This window comes from Amblyomma maculatum, chromosome 9 (assembly GCF_055883805.1).
Source record: "Amblyomma maculatum isolate TAMU_Amacu chromosome 9, ASM5588380v1, whole genome shotgun sequence".
Taxonomy (NCBI): domain Eukaryota; kingdom Metazoa; phylum Arthropoda; class Arachnida; order Ixodida; family Ixodidae; genus Amblyomma; species Amblyomma maculatum.
Genome location: NC_139352.1, coordinates 114668504 through 114679349, shown reverse-complemented (window position 1 = coordinate 114679349; position 10846 = coordinate 114668504). Strand labels below are relative to the sequence as shown.

General features: G+C 43.5%; 1 long non-coding RNA gene across 2 annotated transcripts; it reads left to right on the top strand.

Annotated features, from left to right (window-relative positions):
- Positions 1-3242: 3242 nt before the first annotated feature.
- LOC146180191 (uncharacterized) lies at positions 3243-9132 on the top strand. 2 transcript variants are annotated; one of them, XR_014700791.1, is made up of 5 exons: positions 3243-3577; positions 3690-3930; positions 4023-4184; positions 5998-6274; positions 8638-9132. It is a non-coding gene; the product is annotated as an uncharacterized LOC146180191 (long non-coding RNA). The 2 variants fall into 2 exon arrangements; XR_014700792.1 differs by lacking the exon at positions 5998-6274 and having other exon boundaries at positions 8638-9124.
- Positions 9133-10846: the final 1714 nt, after the last annotated feature.

The window sequence follows — 10846 nt, the reverse complement described above, 5'->3', positions numbered from 1 at the left end:
TGTGGAAAGAGAGAAAGAGGAGCCGTATTGCAGAGCTATGGAGTAATTTCGACCACGGGGCGACCTTTAACGTGCGCCGACCTCGCACAGCACACTGCTATTGATTTCAGAGAAAGCATTTTATGTGGTATACACGTTAGGGAGAAGTAAAACCGCATACCAAGATACTTACTTTTGCCTCCATGAACAGAAAAAATAAGTGGCTTTGTGTGTTCTTATTCACGGTAATGTACCCAGAATAAGCATTTTCATTAATGCCATAATTTCGGAACAGCTGCACTTTGCTTGCATTTTTAGCGTTGTCTGTTTGGTTATTTTCAATCAAGGGTGTTAGAAACAAAGGTCCCGTATCTGAAGAACTGAAGAACAGACGTCTTTTAGAAAGCGAGTATTGCATGAGAGCAAATACATCCCGCTACAAAAAGTAATTTACCGTATCGCCGTCTTGGAGCATTTTAACCTCTATAAAAGCACCAAGAAAATTTCACTTTAGTACTTGCCTTAGAAAACTGCTGTGTTCATGCGCAATGAAACATTAATACCCTTCTTAAAAGCATTTAATAAGCTGTGTATATATGACGAGTACACTTGGAGCAATCCCGTATATTTGGGAGACTTACTCCATATTAAGTAGGAATGAGTAATTGAGTGCTATCCTTAAGTTGGCCCCATTGAGAATTAATTAAATGAGGTGTGCGGTTTACGTTCAATGTGACTTGGCCGTGTCAGGTATGTTAGTATGAAAGTTTTAATTTCTGTAGCTGTAAATAGCGTGCAAAATTGTATGCAGCCCTATGAATGCATGATTTTTTTCGAAATACGTTAAACAGAGTCCTGCCAGCTTGCAGAGAGTTATTTAATGTCGTGAGGAATGAGCCACCAAAATGCAGCAAATAGGGTGGCCTTAGTGCCCATTGTGGCCTTTTCTACGTCATTTTAGGTTCCTTGTTATAGGCCGGCTTACTTGAAATTTTATGCAATAACGACGTTTGTTCTTATAGCGGAATTCTCGATAGACTCTCTTTTGATGCGAACGCCATGTTTTGTTTTTGATAGTTTTTCTTGATGAACTGCCAGAAAATGATTTTTTTTTTTTCAGAGTGAGAAACGCCGTGGTGTTTGGCCTATATTTTGGCTAAGTTAACAATCTGGGTTTTTAGTAACTATGGTCTAAATAGCGGATCTACTCAAAGTCCATTGTTTTCCACAACTACAGTTTTATATCTGAGAAAAGAATAAATTCAAGAACCCCAGGAATGAAACGGGAAGTGCATATTTTTCCTTTTCAAGTTGAAAGCACATCAGCGAAAAAACCCCTCCCTGCCTCTCCACAGTAACTTTTTATGCATTATTTTCCTCTACAGCAACTAGCAGTTGTTGAGGAAATAACACCATCTACTCATTTTTTTTTTCATTTTTATATTTTTTCTAGGCTTGCCAATCTCTTGGTTTGATATCTTATTTGGAATAAATATTGATTTGTTGTTTTTCAGTAACTAATTTTGTGGTAGAATAACTTCACAAAATTTTATGCAGTCGGTAGAGTGCAATGTATATGTATCTAACATCAGCGATACTCTTTAAATTCCATTCTGTTAAAGAGCTATAACTTCTGCTCTGGAGTAGCGTTTCGATATAAACAAAATGATACACTACAGATCCGTCAATCAAACAGTAAACAAGAAAACTATATGCACAATCCGAGACCAACACCCGATCCCGAACGTCTATTCTCAACATTTACAAACATTTTACCCGTGTATCAGTTCCTCCACTGACTCCTTGAATTTTGGAAACGTCAATTACACTGAGTTAAGCTAAACGCCACGATCATCTCTGAACTAACAAACACAGTTCACAGATTTGGTGTCAAGCTTAGTTAGGCAAATGAGCACCTGGTTTGAACGATTCTTCCCTAAAAGCAGGTACCTGTTACGTAAATCAATCTTCTTGTCTTGATGGCTTCTGCCTTGGTTAGATACGCTGCCCCAAAAGCACTTGACACGAGCGCCGCTATCAACGTTCTTCGTTAAACCTTAGAAGAGGGGACGTAGTCGTGCGAGGCGGACTGTCCTCGCTTGAAGTTCGCCATATTTATTCTTTAGAGGGTGCCATCACCAGTGAGGTATGCTCAACAATTGTTGAAAAACTTTTCTTCTTCTTCAGGCACGCAAGAACTGAGGCTTTTCAATATGTGTTTGGCAAAAGCTGCCTACCGTAAATATTGAAGAATGACGGCCGGAAAAAAGTTGGAAGAACTAGAGGAGAGTATTTGTGAAAGTGGCTAGTCTCTCAACTGGCAGCAGTTAAATAGAAAATGTTTTGAGATGGTTGAACGAAAGGATTGATAGCAACGCCGGAGAACAAAATCGACCGGCTGCAGCGAGAGAAGGAAAATATGTTTCATGCGTCTCGGTTTATCTGTTTTGATGGCAGTGATTGGCACAAGTGTCCTGCCTACTAACTTGATATTTAGATTTATGAAAACAAGATTACTTTAAGAAGGCTATCTTTCATTTTCGAACAATAATTAGTATTGCCGGGTGTTTTAAAACACAGGTATAGAAAAGGTTGAAAAGGAAATTTTGGGGGCAACCAATGTTTATCTAAATCTTAAAGGTCCACTGAAAGGGGTCACAAAGAAGGATAAACAACGCCATAACACTGATAGTTATTGAACCACCCATCAATTTCCCGCAAAAATTTTCGATCTAGCTTCTGCAACACCAGAGATATCGGCGATTAAAAATGACCCTTCCAATTTTCCCTCTCAACTCGTACGCCGAAGGGAGCCATAAAAAACAAAGAATACAAGCAAGTTCAAAGCTCCGCCCAGACATACGTCACTTCGACGAACTTCCGGTTGCCGCGCGCCCGCTCGCTGGTGGCGTACTCGCGCCAACCCGTCCTCGCTTGCACACGCCTGAGGAGTTCGCCAGTTCGCGCAGCGACGGTTAGTGTAACCGCGAACCCGTGGTTATCCTATGTTACACGGCGGACCAAACCATGATTGCACCACTAACCGCGGTTACCGCAAACCGAGCTTGACGACCTCGGTTTGCGTCGTTAAAGGGCCCATGAAAATCTTGAAGCCGTGCTTAAGAAAGGCGCACGAGCGGTCGGCGTGCCTTCACTAGTCAGCAAAGCGCAAAAAAATTTTAGGCTAACATCTTTAATAGCGCAGATATTCCATATTAAAAATGACGCTCCTCCTCTCCAGTCACTGTAGCCCTCAACTCATACACGCCGATGCGCCGGCCAAAAAAAAAAGAAAATGTCCGGGCCGACGCCCCGCCCATAATGCGTCACGAAGTGACGCCACCGACTCTCGGTTTGTTTACTTCCGGTAGTGCTCCGATTTCTTCCCCTTCGTGTTTGCGGCGGTTCGCGTGTCGGTCGCCATGGATCGCATGGATCCAGAGCTCGAAGCGAGGCTGCGTGAAGCCGCTGCCGAGCTGGACTTTGATCCATATGATTATACTCCGTTTCGTGATCCGCTAGACAGCGACGACAGCAGCACGCCATCGACTGGCCCTTCTAAACCACCCGCTGGCAACGGAGACGACGGCCTACCATGGTGCGTTCCGTGGCGCACGCGCCACTGCACATAAGTTATTACAACTTTCTTATTTCACGAAATGCCGTTTCGTGTTTGCTTCGCGGCCTTTTCACATTTTACTTATGCGCAGGTGCCGCTGCGGCCGCTGCGAAAGCATGCCCACACCTGAAGAAGATGTGTGCTGCCGCAGCATGCCGGAGGTGCTGGTGGTGTGCCCGCAGTAGGTTGTGGGTGTGCCAGCAGGACGGCGGCTGCATTACGATCAGCCCAGCGTTCCAAAGCGTGTGCCTAACGCCCGAAGTCCTTCGGGCTGTGCACATTGCACTAGAGGAGGAGGGAGCGAACATCGATGGAGACGGAGATGTAAACAAGTAGGTAGTGCGGAAGCGTCAGGTGACAGATTCGCATTATTATTTTTTTTTTGTGCGTATGATCCGTTTACTGTAAAGTGTGGTATTTTCAGGCAGCACCGCTTCAGAGCCTACCGCTTGTTTACCATGTGGATTTGGGGCAGGCTGGGCGAAGGCAACAGGGTGGTCCTGCCAGCCTGCGTCGTTGGCCGGGTTCGGCGTGAATTTCCGTCGGCGAGCTAGTGGGATTCAGGCACCCTCCCCTTTAATCTCAGGTGATTGTCGCTTCACTGCATGCTGTATTCTAAACTTTATCACGTGTGCCAGGCGCACTGCTTCGAGTGGTGCATGGAAGTGCGTTTATTTTTAAGGTGGAAAAATAGAGAATGCTATTTTATGAACGCCAAGTTATGCACTGCGTCAAGTGTCTGTTTTGTGGCACTGTTTAAGAACAGACATCTCATTCCTCTAAAGTGCCAGAACTTGTAGATATCTAAGCAAGAAAGGTGTAGAATTGTTAGTTAGTGAAAAATAAAGCCTGGGAAGAAAATTCAAATCCTAGTAAAAAAAAAGATACACATCCAAAAACAATCCAGAATGGAGGACAATGCTGAGCATCGCCAAGTCTGCTTGAGCACATGCTTCCAAGCATCTACCATAAACATTCATTTATTTGGAATCGAATTTTGTAGAAAAAAAAAATTAAAATCGAAACACAGAATGCTTGTGCCGAGGCAGCACAAGCATTCTGTGTTTGGATTGATACCGAGTGTGTGAGTGCTCAATACTGACACAATGAAATGAGTGCTTGAAGGTTTGTTTATTGATACTCCTAGCCGTGAATACATGACAACAGATCGCAGAATACATCCATTCCAGCAGTGGAGTAATACAGGTGAAGCACAGATCAAACCACAACTCTTGTTCCTGCATTTGCTGATCTGAATTATTAATTTGAATTTATTTACAGTCTAATACGCTTGCAGAGTGTTACATTTCTTATCTCCAAGCTGCAGTAATAGCTGGTCCCCTTCAGGTGTGTTTGCCAAAGTGTAGGGGCTGCACTGCATATTTTCAAAACGTTGTGCAGGTTCAACCGTCCTTGAACCAAATTTCATGAGCGTTAGCCATTGGCCGCAGTCAAAGTTGCTGCTGCCACTTCGATCTTGGCTCGCTTGCACTCTTGCTCAGCTTTTTGGCAATGGGCTAGTCTGGCTTCTCTTTGTTCAATGGTCTCGGCAGGCTGTCTGGCACGGTTGCAACCTCCGTCTATAGTGAGGTGGCGTATGTGCATGGTGTATTTCCGTAAGTTTAATGAAGGAGAAGGAGTAGATGAAACATTAAGACGATGATCATTGTAGCACACGAAAATGTCTTGCAATTAGAAATTGATGGAGGCGATGTTTACTGTACAGTGCGAGAGTGTGTTGTAGTTTTACTACGAGGTGTGATAGGTTGTGGCAATAGCATAGTGCTCTCATGTCTAAGCTATAAAGATGACATTGTTTGCTACACAGCGTGAGAGCTCAAAGTCAACATTGCATTCACTTTCAGGTTTGTGCACGGGAGAAGTAGCGCGAATGCTCTAAAAACCTTATTTTAGCTGTCTCGGCTATCACCAGCTGTCATGCCTGGACATAATCCCCTATTTCTTGATTATCAGCTGTATCTAACTGTGCATTACATCGCTCTCCTTTCACAGTGAATATATATACACAAATTCTGCCAGCTAAGGTAGCCACTGCTTCTCATTTTGTGGCCTGTACCGCAGGAATCACTTAGTTGGGCTGGGAGACCTTGTCATTGCCTGTTCTAATATTTATCCCTCGGGCATTTTATAGAGCGAGGAGCTTCTTTCAAACTCATTCATTTGGCACTGTTGATAAGGATGTTTTTAACTTGTTCTCTTGCAATTTCTGGGGCCTGAACTTTGTCGACAGCTTGGCTTGTTATCGTGCTTCCTTGAGATCTGTGAATATGTTTCTAGTTTTTACTGTCGCTTTTCTATCCGCATATCTCCTCTTCTGTGGCTTCTTTTCATGGTCGCTTTTTCCAGTGTTGGTGTTTACATTTTATTCATCTGTGCAGGATAGTCAAAGGAAAACGAAAGGCAGTATAGAACAGAGCACCAGATAGAAGGAACAGAACTGAAGAATTTACAGCTTTGCAGAAAAAGACCACGATGAAATTTGCAAGGAGAGAAGAAGGGAGCACTTATCCAAGGGGAAGAGGTCACCTGCCTTGGGGCAGAGCATTCTGACCAGTTACGTGGGTGTGTGATGGTGGGCTGTCGGCTTTGACGGTTCCAAGCGGCCTCCACTGGCTTCTGCTTTGGTTATGTGGGCTGAGGCATTCCCCGTCTACGGTACGAGCAATGCACTTTGCAACACACTCTCATGCTGCGCAGTAAGCATCATTCTCTTCATCAAGTTCAAACTACAACATACTGTTCAGCTGTGCGGCAAGCATTGTGATCTTCATGAAGTACCATCTGCACCACTCCTTCATTTAACCTGGGTAAATATGGCATACACGTACGCCATCTGTGGACGAGTGCGGCCGAGGTTTGCTAGCATAATGTCGGACCAATTTAAGCAGTGTGACATAATTCGCAGTGCTTTCACATTACTGCACCTAAGCAGAATTGAGTGCACTCGTGCAATTTCTTTTGGAGGGGGGGGGGAGGGAGCAGTTCTTTTCACTGCACTAGAGCATGCAGGTTGTGCCACAAATTTTTCTCAAAGTTGGCAAATCCCATGAATCCTTGCAGATCATTGACCTTTTTGTAATTTTTTAGCATATGTAATACCTTTCCTGCAGTTTTGGTCTGTTCTATATTGTCACAAACCCCGCCTTAACGATTAACAGAGGCGCGGCATCCCCTTTACGGTTACCCGTCGTCCCTCTATGATGTTTGAGAACACAGTTAAAAGTTAGGCCGGTCAACCAGTGAAGTGCGTGTGTTGGTGTGTGATCAAGGAATAAATTTATGCGTCACTTTTTTAACACACAATGGGAACATATATATGTAGTAGTCCAAATTACACTGCATAAAAAAATAATAAAACACCAGGACATGATAGTAATAAAAAACAAGAGAAAAAACCGAGAATGAACAAACGCTGCGATGAAGAAGACTATAAAATAACAAAGCAAGTATTCCAGAGATAGTAAGTAAGGGCGAGAGTTACACAAAAACACAGCGTAAAATACTAAGCCAGGTCAAGGTTTAAACAAAGGCAAAAAGAATATTCAATTAACCGACAGTCTGTAGCAAAACGGATTCTCACAGCCTTCTTATCTAATGAGGTATCGTAATCGCAGAGTTGGTCGGTAGCGGCGGCCGTACAGGGAGTGGTGACGACAAGTTGGTCGTGGGCTCGGTGAAAAAAACAAGACACATTTCCTGGAGCAAGCAGCCACGAGAGTAAACTTTTTTGTATAGCAGGCCATCACATAGGCATAGGCAAAACTGGCTGTTCGAGGTTGGGTCTTGAGCAGCAGCTAAGAACGACTCCAGATGCTGATCGGTGTGTTCCTCGGTTCAAAAGGTATGAGTATTTGGAAATCTCTGAGATAAAGCAGTGGCGTAATGATCAAAGTTGTCCGCGTCGCATTCCGTCGTGGCAGGTGGCAACCAGGAGAGGCAGTCTCCATCTGCGTGCCGTCGGCCACTTTTGTATGAAATGCTGTAGTCATATTCTTGCAAGCGAAGTGCCCAGCGGGCTAGGTGACTAGACGGATCACAGAGATTGAGTATCCAGCATAGGGAATGGTGATCGGTTACTACTACGAAAGGCTCTCCGTACAGGTAGCAGCGAAACCGCTGCACGGCGAAAACAACCGCGAGACATTCCTGCTCGGTGATGGTGTAGTTGTGCTCAGTCTTGCTTAGAGTCAGACTGGTGTAAGCAATCACATGTTCACAGTCGTCATAGCGCTAAACGAGGACAGCACTGAGGCCTATGCCACTTGCGTCCGTGTGCACTGAAGTTGGAGCAGAAGGGTTGAAATGCTGTAAGATAGGATGTGATGTTAGGAGGAACTTCAGTTGTCGGAAAAGATGAGTCGCATTACCTCACCGACTTGAACTTGTGCAGTGTGCAAAATGGCTCCATTCTGCACAGCTAGTACACTGCAAGTCATGTACTTTACGCTGTAGCCTGGCGAGTCACAGCGATCATCCCCTGCCAGGTCTGTTGTTGTCCCTACAAGCTTACTAGCAAGTTGTGCTTGCCTTTGCTTTAAAAGCTGCAAAGAAGATGTTCAATTTAGAGGCTACAAACTTGCAGTCATGTGGTTGCCTTAATGCATATTAGGATGAGGGGGGCAGGTTTCAAATGCTGCATTGCTTTTCACTTTTCTCACAGCACATTTACTAAAAAAAAAATATTGCAAAAATTATGCCTTCAGTACTAGAGCATGCAGCTGGTCTATTAAGCCAAAGGCAACAGAGATGTGCAGTAGCAGGTGCATTGCACTGCAATGCCTCCGCTGTTGCATATATGCTGCATTTTATATGTTTTATATGTTGCATTGTAGCTTCAAGTTGTTGTCATGAAAGGATGCGACATCTATAGTTATCGAGTTAATGACATATACTTTGACTTGAATGTTGTATGAGAGATATCCTTATTGCCAAACCTCATTTCTAGCAGGTAGCAAGTATGCCCGTTGGTAGTTGTAGTAGATCCTCTCTGTGATGCCTTGCACCCCAATGGATTGCAGGAACCGAAGAACTGAAGCTATACCGCAGCCAGAGAACAAGATGCCTGCAGCCAGGAGGACATTTCTTGCTGCCTTTCCTTCAACCAGTGGTTGGCTTTTCCAGAGGAAAGAATGCTGCAGTGAGCATGTCCCCTTCACAGTCACAAGGCTTCCCGCTATGCTAAAGTAAAGGGTTCTTGTTTGCCCGCACGTTGTTCAGGTCTCAAGAAGCTGCCGCAGGCAACCCTCGAACACAAGGAATTTTCGCTATTTGTAGAGGGGTTCCTCAATCGCTGACTGGGCCGTTTCATCCTGATGGTCGCTGAAAAAGAAGTGCAGTGATGCCATGTGATTGTTAATATTATGAACTAATACGTAGCAGCCGTGGATGTTCATCTCGGAATGTCTTGGCTGTAAAATGTGCTAAATAAAGCTGCTGTCAAAGTTTATAGTAGGTATGCATTTTTTTTTTCATTCTATCAACAGGGAACAGAAAAATGCCATGGCAAATTAGGTACACTTTAGGGCTACGCACCTTATATTTTTTTCACAGCAGAATCAAATATCCTTGTGCATCTTAGTGACTTGTTCAAATATTTGGGCAAAATTAAACTTCAAAGTGCATGTGATGGCTCCGTAGTAGCTCTAAAGACAGCACTAATGTACACTAGGCAGACACAGCACGACCATATTATGTAAGGAAAAATTGCCCTTTTGCTACCTGACGCAACTGTGAATATCCTAACACCACGTCCGAGATTAGTGGTGTGCAAGGTATGTATGAGGCATGGTCTCCATAGACTCAAGGCAATATTTGTTGACCCATTGTGAGTATTACCACACCCTTAATCATGTCAAGCCATGCATGAGAGTTATGAACGCTATCATTCGAATGGACTGTGTCACAGGGAGGGTATATTTGCAGGTTTGAATGAGTGATAATGTGACACATAGGTGACGTATTTCGTCAAGTTTTCTTTTTTTTTTTGCCTAATGAACAGTGCTTCAATGACAAATTTTCTTGCCTGCCATAGCCAGCAAATGCGTGGATGAAAGTTCTGTTCTAATGAGCGGCCAGTGATAGCAGTAACTGGCCAGTGATAGCAGCCTGCCACCGACTTCTCTGGTGGCAGGCTTCTCTGTTTGAACCTTGGTGCTGACTAGAGATTTAAATCCAATAGACACCTGTGTGCCTGGAAAAATTTCATATATTTAAAATTATTCGCAAGCACCCCATCTACGTTTAATGTAATCAATCATATAGCTCTTTAATACATTTTCACAACACTACAACATCTTTATCAATAATGACTTACCAACAGAATGGCACTCCCACATTGTGTTGCCACAGTATGCGTGCGAGTAGTTGAACGCCCCTCTGGTGATGCTTCCTGCAGACAGATATTCATAATTATAATGATGGTTGCAGATTTGAAATTGTTCATGCTTTCATTTTCAGGTGCTGTATAGAGTGAACTGCCCGTAACAAAATGCAAACATTGTCAACTTGCTACACATACACAAATAATCTGAAAGTGGAGAACTGATATGACTAAAAAATTTGCACAGACAAGCTGTAGTTTGTGGAGTTTCAAGAGCCCTGAAAAATTTGGAGGCATGTTAGCAGCACAAACAAAAGACACAGTGCAGGACAGTCGACTAATACACTGTTCCATGAATCAATCCAGCAGCTCATTATTTTTGAACGTCGGGTCTCCCATGTTAATCCAGTTAATATATGTGCTCCGAGTTTCTTTTTTTGGTGCGCCAGACACCAAAGCCTTGCATCATCCACTAAACAAAATTAACTATTTGAACTCCAAAATAATCTCATCTATACAGGAAGAGCTACATTTTACTTGCTTCCAGAAGGTGCCTCAAGCGATGATCGAGCTTGTGCATGGAAGCAGACATAACATTTGCACTAATTTGCATAGCTTACTTACTCGGGCAATAGAGCCATCATATGCAATATAATACAAAGCTGTTCAGTACAGTTGAAAATTAAGCATGTACGTATGTCAAAAGACTTGCGTCATCCACTGGACAAAATGAACTATCCAAAATATTCTCACCTCTACAGGAAGAGCTGTGGTATTTGGATCACCTCCGGTAGGTGCCTGAAGCAATGGTTGAACACGTAACTAACTGCATGAAAGCATAATGACATAGCAACAGTTGTGCTAGTTTATATAGCTTCTAGCAATAGAGCCATCATATATGTGTGCAA